The sequence below is a fragment of the Pristiophorus japonicus genome, chromosome 19 (genome assembly GCF_044704955.1).
Source record: "Pristiophorus japonicus isolate sPriJap1 chromosome 19, sPriJap1.hap1, whole genome shotgun sequence".
Lineage (NCBI taxonomy): Eukaryota > Metazoa > Chordata > Chondrichthyes > Pristiophoridae > Pristiophorus > Pristiophorus japonicus.
In genome coordinates this window covers 8,241,444-8,254,393 of record NC_091995.1, presented here as the reverse complement: position 1 = coordinate 8,254,393, position 12,950 = coordinate 8,241,444, and the positions used below count along the sequence as shown (strand labels likewise).

General features: G+C 50.5%; 1 long non-coding RNA gene across 1 annotated transcript; it reads right to left on the bottom strand.

The window, feature by feature from the left end:
• Positions 1-789: 789 nt before the first annotated feature.
• LOC139229696 (uncharacterized) lies at positions 790-11,786 on the bottom strand. The gene is made up of 3 exons (XR_011587785.1): positions 11,749-11,786; positions 11,224-11,306; positions 790-841 (listed from the first exon to the last, which is right to left on the bottom strand). It is a non-coding gene; the product is annotated as an uncharacterized lncRNA (long non-coding RNA).
• Positions 11,787-12,950: the final 1,164 nt, after the last annotated feature.

Genomic DNA, 12,950 nt, shown 5'->3' with positions numbered 1-12,950 from the left:
TCGCTGGGCTCGATTGCTGCCCCTCGCTGGTCTCGAACGCCGCCCCTCACTGGGCTCGAACGCCGCCCCTCGCTGGGCTCAAACGCCGCCCCTCGCTGGACTCGAACGCTGCCCCTCGCTGGGCTCGAACGCCGCCCCTCGCTGGGCTCAAACGCCGCCCCTCGCTGGACTCGAACGCTGCCCCTCGCTGGACTCGAACGCCGCCCCTCGCTGGGCTCAAACGCCGCCCCTCGCTGGACTCGACTGCCGCCCCTCGTTGTATCCGACACCACCCCTTGCTGGGTTTGACCTCTGCACCTGCTGGGCTCGACCTCTGCTCCTCGCTTGGCTCGACCTCCGCCCCTCGCTGGGATTAAATGCCATCCCTTGCTGGGCTTGACCCCTGTACTTGCTGCGTCTGGATCTCAGCCGCCATTGGGCTCAACCTCCGTACCTGCTGGTCCTGGATCACGGCCCCCCCTGCTGGCCCAGTGCCCACCAGCTGTGCTCGGATCTTAGCCCCCCACTGGGCCCGGACGCCACACCAGCAGGGCCTGGATCTCATCACCCCCGTTGGACTCGGACACCGCTCCAAGTGACGTCAGTCCAGTTGCCAGCTCGTGCCGCTCCCTATAGTGCTTAGCTCTCCTACTTATACCCCGCCTGCCGATGCTATTTTCTCGCAGGTCGGGGCGGACGCCGCACTGGAACACGGTCTAGATCTCCTACTTGTATCCGCACTTGCCGATGTTGTTTTCTCACAGGTCGGGGGTGGGGTGGTGGTGGGAGCGGGGCGCCACGTCAACCGTGGCACGCGTCATCACTCTGGGTCACCATTGTTGCTCGTTGAGTCCATCTCCCTCTGTAAGCAGAAAAGGATGATCTTGTTGAATTGCTGAGAGGCATGGGCAATGATTGAGGTTGTCATGTATCTCACATTACTGTATATAACTGTATCTTATCATGCTATACATGACTGTAACTGGATATGACCTGTAACAATAAGCAAAACTTACCATCAGGGGTGCACTTGCAGGAGACACTCCATACCTGTCCCATTGTGGTATATAAAGGGAGGTCTCAGGCAAGTGCAGCATTGGAGAGCTGGAATTAAAGGTGCAGGTCCTGAGTGGCCTTGAGTTCAGCATGTGTCTCGTGTAAGTCAGTACATTCGAGTCAGGACTTAACAGTGGCGACGAGGATGGGATCACAGAATCCACAGAATGGCTACCAACAGCTCAGATGAGAAATACAATGCTGGAGACAATTGGGATGACTTTATGGAAAGGCTCCAGCAAAGCTTTGTGACCAAAGACTGGCTGGGCGATGATAAGGCAGACAAGAGACGAGCCCATCTCTTGACCAGCTGTGGCTCGAAAACATACGCCTTAATGAAAGACCAGCAAGCAAGTCGTTTGAGGAGTTGAGCACACTGGTGAGAGACCACCTGAAGCCAGCGAGACACACGGCCAGACACAGGTGCTACATCTACAGACGCTGTGTGGGCCAGAGCATACCCAACTTCGTGGTGGAACTTCAGAGGCTGGCTAGTTCATGTGAGTTCCCGATGAACTAAGGAGAGAAGTACTGAGAGACTTTTTTATTGAAGGAATAGGCCACGCAGGCATATTCCGAAAGCTTAGAGAAACTAAGAACTTGTCTCTAGAGGCAGCAGCACTGGTCGCACAGACGTTCTTGGCAGGCGAAGAAAAAAGCGAGGCTGATCTATACTTCGGGTATGACAACCAACGAGGCATCGGAACAAGGGGTTCACATTGTGAAAAAAAACGCTACCCCCACACACAGACAAAGGCAGCAGAGTAGGCCTTCAACACCAGTGGCGCCAGAAGCCATCAAAATCAAGGGCCACATGAACGGCCGATCACAGCTCATCAACACACAATGCGAGCAATCAACAACAGATTGAGAGAAGCTGAAGGGAGATCAGCCAGACGTAGCTCATCCTTCGCAAACAATGGAAACGGTCTGTGTTGGAGATGTGGGGAAAGGCAGGGTGCGTCGATTTCAGCATGCCATTTGCAGAAACTGAAACTACACAGGGCATCTGGCTCACATGTGCAGAAAAACAGCAGCTCGGCTGGTATACGAATCAGAAGGGTCATAAAGCGGACCAGAAGACGGTTGGAACAGTGCACGGGACGCCGAGGTACAGCGGGTTAACACGATCAATGACCACTATTCTTATACCAAGACGCCCCCAATTATGATGAGGGTCCTACTCAACGGGATACCCGTCAACATGGAATTGGACACGGGGGCCAGTCAATCCCTCATGAGCGTTCAACAATTTGAACAGCTGTGGCCGCACAAAAGCAACAGACCAAAATTCACAATTGATCAACACCAAACTAAGGACCTATTCTAAAGAAATCGTCCCAGTCCTTGGCAGCGCCATGCTCTCAGTGATCCGGTAACTCGTTGCCACTGTTAAGTCCTGACTCTAATATACTGACTTACACGAGAAACATGCCGAAGTCAAGGTCACTCAGGACCTGCACCTTTAATTTCAGCTCTCCCGTGCTGCACTTGCCTGAGACCTCCCTTTATATACCACAGTGGGATAGGTATAGAGTGTCTCCTGCAAGTGCACCCTGGTGGTAAGGTATGCTTATAGTTGCAGGTCATATCCAGGTACAGTCATGTATAGCATGGTAAGATACAGTTATAGACAGTAATGTGAGATACATGACATCGCCCTCCCCCAAGGTCTTATTGCCTTTATAGATTCAATCTCTCAGGTGGTCTGCGCTCTCGCGTGGAGCGTCTTAGTTGTGGTTCAGTGTTTGCTTTGGTGCCTGTTTTTCGTTCGGTGTGATTGCTGGTATCTCGCCTGGACTGTCTGTTTCGTTCGGTGTGATTGCTGGTATCTCGTCTGGGCTGTCTGTTGAGACTGCCCTTTCCTCAGGTTGTTCCACCTGTCTGTCCACCAGGTGTGGTGTGAGTTCCACATTGTAATCTGCCTCTGGTTCTTCAGTGTTTAAGTGAATCTACTTTTTACTTGGTCTACATGCCTCCGGCAGGTTTGGCCATTGTCCATTTGTACAACCAGTAGCCAGTTTCCCTCTTTGTCTGTTACTGTCCCTGCAAGCCATTTGGGACCCTGGCCATGGTTTAGCACAAACACTTTTCCCCTATCTCATTCCACCTCCCCCTCGAATTTCGGTCATGTTACTCAGTTAGCTTTTGACGCTTAGCCTCAACAATTTCATGCATGTCTGGGAGGATTAACGAGAGCCTGGTCTTTAAGGTTCGTTTCATCAATACTTGCACGGGGGGAACCCCAGTCAACGAATGCGGACGAGATCTGTATGCCAGCAGCAGTTGTGACAGGCGGCTCTGCAGCCTGGGACCTTGGATTCTGAGCATGCCTTGTTTAATGATCTGCACTGCTCGCTCCGCCTGGCCATTGGAGGCCGGCTTGAAAGGTGCCGTCGTAACATGTTTTATACCATGGTCAACTATAAAAGCGTGAAATTCTGCGCTGGTGAAGCACGGACCATTATCACTGACCAATATGTCAGGAATGCCGTGCGTTCTAAGAACATGGTTCTAAGGCTCTCCACAGTGGTGGATGTGGTGCTCAAGTTTAAAATGGTGCACTCGATCCATTTTGAAAATGCATCAACGACTACGAGGAACATTTTGCGCATGAATGGGCCCGCATAGTCTACATGCACTCGCGACCACGGTTTGGTGGGCCAGGGCCAGGGGCTTAGGGGGCCCTCCCTGGGGGCATCACTGAGTAGGGCACAAATGGTGCACCGACGGATGCAGAGCTCCAAGTCCGCATCAATGCCAGGCCACCAGACATGAGATCTGGCTATGGCCTTCATAAGGACGATTCCCGGGTGCTCGCGATGGAGCTCCCGGAAAAGCGCCTCCCTGCCTCGTAAGGGCATAACTACTCGGCTGCCCCACATCAGCAAGTCTGCCTGTAGTGAGAGTTCATGCATGCGCCTATAGAAGCGTTTGACCTCCTCGGGGCAGGCATCGCAAGCCTCTGCCCAGTCACCGGTTAAAACGCATCTTTTAACTGGAGATAACATGGGATCGCTGGTCATCTAGGCTTTGATTTGGCGAGCCGTCATGGGCGAACCTGTGGATTCAAAGGCATTGATTGCCATGACCATCTCACAGTCCTGTTCGTCGGACCCTTCTGTGGTCGCCAGGGGTAGCCTGCTAAGCTCGTCGGCACAGTTGTCTGTGCCTTGTCTGTGCCTTATCGTGTAGTCGTAAGCCGCCAGCAAAGAGTGCCCACCGCTGAATGCGCGCCGAGGCGTTGGCGTTGATTGCCTTGCACTCGGATAGCAGGGACGTGAGGGATTTGTGGTCAGTTTCTAACGCAAACTTGGCCGCAAAAAGGTATTGGTGCATCTTTTTGACACCGTACACGCACACGAGCGCCTCCTTCTCAACCATACCGTACCCGTGCTCCGCCCGCGAAAGTGACCTGGAGGCATAAGCAACGGGCTGAAATTTACCCGCATCATTGACATGCTATAAAACACACCCGACCCCGTACGCTGACGCATCACACGTAAGGACTAACTTTTTACCTGGGTCAAAAAAGGCTAAAACACTCATGGAACATAGAAGGTTGCGTGCCTTATCGAAGGCGCGTTCTTGAGCGTCCCCCCAAAACCAATCACACCCCTTTCTGAGTAGCACGTGGAAAGGCTTCATCAGCGTGCTCAAGTTCTGCACAAAATTCCCAAAGTAATAGCCCGAGAAAGGCGTGCAGTTCCGAGACATTCGCCTTCCCGCAGAAACCGGTTCAGTTAGTTTTCAATCTTTTCCCTCATCACATGAAGCACAGCTCTAGCCTTGTGATGGACCGGTCTGGCATTCTGTGTGATGTAGATTCTAACTTTAGCCCCTTTGAAGGTGCCCACACTTGGCTGAAAGAGAGGTTCAAAACGGCTTAGAACTGTTGAGCAGGAGGTCCGTTCCTCTGATGACATGGCATGAACATCATCCCATTTCCAATTAAGTTCTGCTAGCCAGCTTCTCCCCAACAGGGCTGGGAGATCCCGGGGACAATCCACAGGGAAATTCGGTGCACAATCCCTTCGTGTGTGACTGAGAGAATGGCGCTGCCAAGGACTGGGACGATTGCTTTAGTATAGGTGCTTAGTTTGGTGTCGATCTTTGTGAGTTTTGGTCTGTTGCTTTTGTGCGGCCACAGCTGTTCAAATTGTTGAACGCTCATGAGGGATTGACTGGCCCCCGAGCCCAGTTCCATGTTGACGAGTATCCCATTGAGTAGAACCCTCATCATAATTGTAGGCGTCTTGGTGTAAGAACAGTGGACATTGATCGTGTTAACCCGCTGTACTTCGGCGTCCCGTGCACTGTTCCAACCGTCTTCTGGTCCGCTTTCCGACCCTTCCGATTCGTATACCAGCCGGGCTGCTGTTTTTCTGCACATGCGAGCCAGATGCCCTGTGTAGTTGCAGTTTCTGCAAACAGCATGCTGAAATCGACACCCCTACATCTCCAACACAGATCGTTTCCATTGTTTGCGAAGGATGAGCTGCGTCTGGCTGATCTCCCTTGAGCTTCTCTCAGTCTGTTGTTGATTGCTCGCATTGTGGGTTGATGAGGTGTGATCGGCCGTTCATGTGGCCCTTGATTTTGATGGCTTCTGGCGCCACTGTCTGCTGTTGAAGACCTGCTCTCCTGCTTTTGTCTGTGTGTGGGGGGTAGCAGTTTGTTTCACAATGTGAACCCCTTGTTCTGATGCCTCGTTGGTTGTCGTACCCGAAGTATAGATCAGCCTCGTTTCTTCTTCGCTTGCCAAGAATGTCTGTGCGACCAGTGCTGCTGCCTCTAGAGTCAAGTTCTTAGTCTCTATAACCTTTTGGAATATGCCTGCATGGCCTATTCCTTCAATAAAAAAGTCTCTCAGTACTTCTCTCCTTAGTTCATCGGGGAACTCACATGAACTAGCCAGCCTCCGAAGTTCCGCCACAAAGTCGGATATGCTTTGGCCCACACAGCGTATGTAGTTGTAGAACCTGTGTCTGGCCATGTGTAGGCTGCTCGCTGGCTTCAGGTGGTCTCTCACCAGTGTGCTCAACTCCTCAAACGACTTGCTTGCTGGTTTCTCGGGTGCCAGCAGGTCTTTCATTAAGGCGGATGTTTTCGAGCCACAGCTGGTCAAGAGATGGGCTCTTCTCTTGTCTGCCTTATCATCACCCAGCCAGTCTTTGGTCACAAAGCTTTGCTAGAGCCTTTCTATAAAGTCATCCCAATTGTCTCCAGCATTGTATTTCTCATCTGAGTTGTTGGTAGCCATTCTGTGGATTCTGTGATCCCGTAACTCATCGCCACTGTTAAGTTCTGACTCTAATGTACTGACTTACACGAGATACATGCTGAAGTCAAGGTCACTCAGGACCTGCACCTTTAATTACAGCTCTCCAATGCTGCACTTGCCTGAGACCTCCCTTTATATACCACAGTGGGACAGGTATGGAGTGTCTTCTGCAAGTGCACCCCTGGTGGTAAGGCATGCTTATTGTTACAGGTCATATCTAGTTACAGTCATGTATAGCATGGTAAGATACAGTTATATAACAGTAATGTGAGATACATGACATCACACTCCCCCAAGGTCTTATTGCCTTTATAGATTCAGTCACTCAGGTGGTCTGCAGTCTCGCGTGAAGCATCTTAGTTGTGGTTCAGTTGTTTGCCTTGGTGCCTGTTTCTCGTTCGGTGTGATTGCTGGTATCTCGCCTGGTGCACCGACTTTCCTTGTGGATTGTCCCCGGGGATCTCCCAGCCCTGTTGGTGAGAAGCTGGCTAGCAGAACTTAATTGGAAATGGGATGATGTTCATGCCATGTCGTCAGAGGAACGGACCTCCTGCTCAACAGTTCTGAGCCGTTTTGAACATCTCTTTCAGCCAGGTGTGGGCACCTTCAAAGGGGCTAAAGTTAGAATCTACATCACATAGAATGCCAGACCGGTCTATCACAAGGCTAGAGGGAAAAGATTGAAAATGAACTGGACCGGCTTCTGCAGGAAGGCATAATTTCTCCCGTTCAGCGACTGGGCAAGCCCCATCGTCCCCATCATGAAGCCTGAAGGATCCGTATGAATCTGTGGGGATTACAAGTCTACCATAAACAGAGTCTCCCTACAGGACCAATACCTGCAGCTCAGAGCGGAGGACCTATTTGCCACGTTGGCTGGAGGAAAACTTTTCTCGAAACTTGACCTCACATCTGCGTATATGACGCAAGAACTGACCGAAGAGTCTAAGCTACTCAACACCATCAACACACATCGAGGCCTTTTTGTGTACAATCGATGCCCATTCGGCATCAGGTCAGCAGCTGCTATATTCCAGCGCAACACGGAAAGTCTGCTCAAGTCCATCTCGGGGACGGTTGTGTTTCAAGATGCTCATCACGGGCAGGGACACCGACTCTCATCTCCGCAATCTTGAGGAAGTACCAAGTGGATTGGATCAGGTAGGCCTAAGAGTTAAGAAATCCAAGTGTTTGTTTCTCGTGCCTGAGGTTGAATTTTTGGGCAGAAGGATTGCCGCTGATGGAATCCGCCCAACCAAATCCAAAACCGAAGCAATTCGCCTGGCACCCAGGCCCCGGAATGTCTCGGAACTGCGCGCCTTTCTCGGGCTACTCAATTACTTTGGGAACTTTATGCAGAACTTGAGCACGCTGATGGAGCCTTTCCACGTGCTATTCAGAAAGGGGTGCGATTGGTTTTGGGAGGACTTCAATAAGGCACGCAACCTTCTATGTTCCATGAGTGTTTTAGCCTTTTTTGACCCAGGTAAAAAGTTAGTCCTTACGTGTGATGGTTCAGTGTACGGGGTCGGGTGCATTTTACAGCACGTCAATGATGCGGGTAAATTTCAGCCTGTTGCTTATGCCTCCAGGTCACTTTCGCAGGCGGAGTGCGGGTACGGTATGGTTGAGAAGGAGGCGCTCGCGTGCGTGTACGGTGTCAAAAAGATGCACCAATACCTTTTTGCGGCCAAGTTTACGTTAGAAACCGACCGCAAACCCCTCACGTCCCTGCTATCCGAGTGCAAGGCAATCAACGCCAACGCCTTGGCGTGCATTCAGCGGTGGGCACTCATGCTGGCGGCTTACGACTACACGATAAGGCACAGACAAGGCACAGACAACTGTGCCGACGCGCTTAGCAGGCTACCCCTGGCGACCACAGAAGGGTCCGACGAACAGGACTGTGAGATGGTCATGGTAATCAATGCCTTTGAATCCACAGGTTCGCCCATGACGGCTTGCCAAATCAGAGCCTAGACGACCAGCAACCCCAAGTTATCTCTAGTTAAAAGATGCGTTTTAACTGGTGACTGGGCAGAGGCTCGTGATGCCTGTCCCGAGAAGGTCAAACCCTTCCATAGGCGCATGCATGAACTCTGTGGAGCCTGGTATGGGGCAGCCGAGTAGTTATGCCCTTGCGAGGCAGGGAGGCGTTTGTCCGCGAGCTCCATCGCAAGCACCCGGGAATCGTCCTTATGAAGGCCATAGCCAGATCTCATGTCTGGTGGCCTGGCATTGACGTGGACTTGGAGCTCTCCGTCCATCGATGCACCATTTGTGACCAACTCAGTAATGACCCCAGGGAGGCTCCTCTAAGCCCCACCAAACTGTGGTCGCGGGTGCATGTAGACTATGCGGGCCCATTCATGCGCAAAATGTTCCTCGTAGTCGTTGATGCATTTTCAAAATGGATCGAGTGCACCATTTTAAACTCGAGCACCACCTCCACCACTGTGGAGAGCCTTAGAACCATGTTCTTAGAACGCACGGCATTCCTGACATATTGGTCAGTGATAATGGTCCGTGCTTCACCAGCGCAGAATTTCACGCTTTTATAGTTGACCACGGTCTAAATCACGTTAAGACGGCATCTTTCAAGCCGGCCTCCAATGGCCAGGCGGAGCGAGCAGTGCAGATCATTAAACAAGGCATGCTCAGAATCCAAGGTCCCACGCTGCAGAGCCGCCTGTCGCAACTGCTGCTGGCATACAGATCTCGTCCGCATTCGTTGACTGGTGTTCCCCCCGCGTAGGTATTGATGAAACGAACCTTAAAGACCAGGCTCTCGTTAATCCTCCCAGACATGCATGAAATTGTTGAGGCTAAGCGTCAAAAGCTAACTGAGTACCATGACTGAAATTCGAGGGGGAGGTGGAATGAGATAGGGGACAAAGTGTTTGTGCTAAACTATGGCCAGGGTCCCAAATGGCTTGCAGGGACAGTAACAGACAAAGAGGGAAACAGGCTACTGGTTGTACAAATGGACAATGGCCAAACCTGCCGGAGGCATGTATACCAAGTTATAAGTAGATTCACTGATAACACTGAAGAACCAGAGGCAGACTACAATGTGGAACTCACACCACACCTGGTGGACAGACAGGTGGAACAACCTGAGGAAAGGGCAATCTCAACAGACAGCCCAGGCGAGATACCAGCAATCACACTGAACGAAAAACAGGCACCAAGGCAAACAACTGAACATAGAAACATAGAAACATAGAAAATAGGTGCAGGAGTAGGCCATTCGGCCCTTCTAGCCTGCACCGCCAGTCAATGAGTTCATGGCTGAACATGCAACTTCAGTACCCCATTCCTGCTTTCTCACCATACCCCTTGATTCCCCTAGTAGTAAGGACTTCATCTAACTCCTTTTTGAATATATTTAGTGAATTGGCCTCAACAACTTTCTGTGGTAGAGAATTCCACAGGTTCACCACTCTCTGGGTGAAGAAATTCCTCCTCATCTCGGTCCTAAATGGCTTCCCCCTTATCCTTAGACTGTGTCCCCTGGTTCTGGACTTCCCCAACATTGGGAACATTCTTCCTGCATCTAAACTGTCGAACCCCGTCAGAATTTTAAACGTTTCTATGAGGTCCCCTCTCATTCTTCTGAACTCCAGTGAATACAAGCCCAGTTGGTCCAGTCTTTCTTGATAGGTCAGTCCCGCCATCCCGGGAATCAGTCTGGTGAACCTTCGCTGCACTCCCTCAATAGCAAGAATGTCCTTCCTCAGGTTAGGAGACCAAAACTGTACACAATACTCCAGGTGTGGCCTCACCAAGGCCCTGTACAACTGTAGCAACACCTCCCTGCCCCTGTACTCAAATCCCCTCGCTATGAAGGCCAACATGCCATTTGCTTTCTTAACCGCCTGCTGCACCTGCATGCCAACCTTCAATGACTGATGTACCATGACACCCAGGTCTCTTTGCACCTCCACTTTTCCTAACCACAACTAAGACGCTCCACGCGAGAGCACAGACCACCTGAGAGACTGAATCTATAAAGGCAATAAGACCTTGGGGGAGGGCGATGTCATGTATCTCACATTACTGTATATAACTGTATCTTACCATGCTATACATGACTGTAACTGGATATGACCTGTAACAATAAGCATAACTTATCACCAGGGGTGCACTTGCAGGAGACACTCCATACCTGTCCCACTGTGGTATATAAAGGGAGATCTCAGGCAAGTGCAGCACTGGAGAGCTGGAATTAAAGGTGCAGGTCCTGAGTGGCCTTGACTTCAGCATGTATCTCGTGTAAGTCAGTACATGAGAGTCAGGACTTAACAGAGGTGGCCTCCCCCAACCGCAGAGCAAGTGCATCCATGCTGAACAGGACCTTTTCCAATGCACCCATAAACTCATAGTGCATTTGCATGGACTCTCTGAACATAGCCTCCTATTCCAGATCCACATCTGTGTATATGTGAGCAGGACTCATTGGCCAACTCATCCTCCGGGGAGATGGCCCCCGAGTTTCCTTTCGCACTGGGGCCAGGAGCCTCGGGCTCTTCAAATCACAGGAATTTTGGCTCTTCCCTACTGGGTGCAACTGATGGGAGAGTCCCGCTCTGTCGCAACACTTTCGTCACCTTCCTCCTTGTCTCCCCCGTCATTCAATGTGGAGGGCTCATTGGCAGGCTACTGTGCCTCGAGCATCATCACAAGCAACAGAATTGTGATTAGCTGTAGGGGAGGGGGCAGGAAGGGACGAAGGAGGTGACATTGGAGGTTTATATGTAAAGGGGGGAAGCTATTTGCTATCAAGGGTAAAGGATCTCACAGAAATCGCAAATGGCATTCACATAACGTCACTATTCACAGGGGGCTCGGCTTTGCTTATCACTACAGCATCAACTGATGTGCCCATGAGGGCGGACACTCACTCCTTCACCTCATTGAAGTCCTGGATGTCCGGCTCCCCTCCTTCGGTGTGCTGCTGTTCTCACCTGTTGTGTGCCAGTTTCGACTGCAATAAGAAACACAAAAAAGTGTGAGTGAGTGTGCAGCTCATTGTATGCCACATGTGCCTTCCATAGTTGAATAGCTGCTACTCTCTGAAAGATGTCCATTTGAATCTGCGTGGTTGAGCAGAGTGGATGTGTGAACGGTGGGATTAGGTGACAACCACCTCAGATTAAGGATAAGGCTGAGGTATTGCGAAACCATATCAACATTGAAACGGTAGAACGAGGAGTGGGTCAGGCTGAGTAGGGAACAAGAAGGTGAGCGACATTTGGATGGGCAGGGCATGGCTGCTGAACTAAGTCTAAACTTTTATGGTGGCTTGACCAATGAAGACCATGGCCTGGTACACATAGAGAAGGAGCAGGTACTGCAAAGACTTTCCATTGTGTGAGACAGTGAGGTTCACATTATGGCATTGCAACGTTAATAGAAAGAGTACTCACCCTGACGACCCTAGTGAGGTCGGTAAACTTATTTCCACATTGTGTCGCAGTGCTGGTGGAAACGTGCTGGACCACCTCCGTCCAAATCCTTCGGAGCACTCTTGGAATGGGCCTCCTTTCACTTGGAGGTTGCAGCACATTCCACCTCCTCTCTACAGCTTTGATTAAGACGACAACAGGCGTGGGTGAGAAGTGGTGGGCATGCTGGCAACCTTCTTGCTCCTCCATTTTTCCGCTTTGATCAGCATGAAAAGTCAAAACTGCGCATGCGCATTCTGATCTTACCATGCCTTTAAGAACCAGCTGTTCACGTGATGTATAGCGGCCTTCGGAACATTGGTTCTTCAAAATTTAGTGGTGAGGTTTTCGGTTCCACCGCCCTAGAATTGTGGAACGACAGATTTAGTGCTCCCTTTCCCTCTTGGTGCGATGAAACCTCATTTTGCGATAGGCGGCACAAATAGGTGTCGTTTTGAGGACACTGCAGTTACTGCCCCGTCAGGATTAACGCCTCAAAATGGGTGAGACCAAATTTCCAGCCCGAAAGTGTTTACAAAGGGACATAGATAGACTAAGTGAGTGGGCAGTAAGGTGTCAGATGGAATTTAATGTAGAGAAATGTGAGGTTATTCGCTTTAGTAGGAATAGAAAATCGGAATATTTTTTAAATGGAGAAAACTTTTAAATTGGTGTTCAGAGAGATTTGGGTGTCCTCATGCAATAAAAACACCAGAGTGGGTGGTACCTGTATGCTAGTTAGCATGTAGGTACAGTAAGCAATAAGGAAGGCAAATGGCCTATTGGTCTTTATTGCAAGGGGCTTGGAGTATAAGAGTAAGGAAGTCTTGCTACAATTGTACAGAGCCTTGGTGAGACCACACCTGGAGTACTGTGCACAGTTTTGGTCTCCTTATCTAAGGAAGGATACACTTGCCTTGGAGGCTGTGCAACAAAGGTTCATGGGATGAGAGGGCTGTCTTATGATGAGAGATTGTGTAGAATGAGCCTGTGGGGAAGAGCCACAGTTTAAAGCCCTTCCGCCACGATAAATCCAGGGGCTGGAATCAGTATAAAACTCCCCTCGGGCTGTACTTGTAAACTTTTGTATACATAGAGCACCATGATCTGAAAACACCTATGCAGTGCCATGTATAATGAAAGTTCAGCAACTGTTTAGTAATGTATGTTGTAAAGAAATGTAA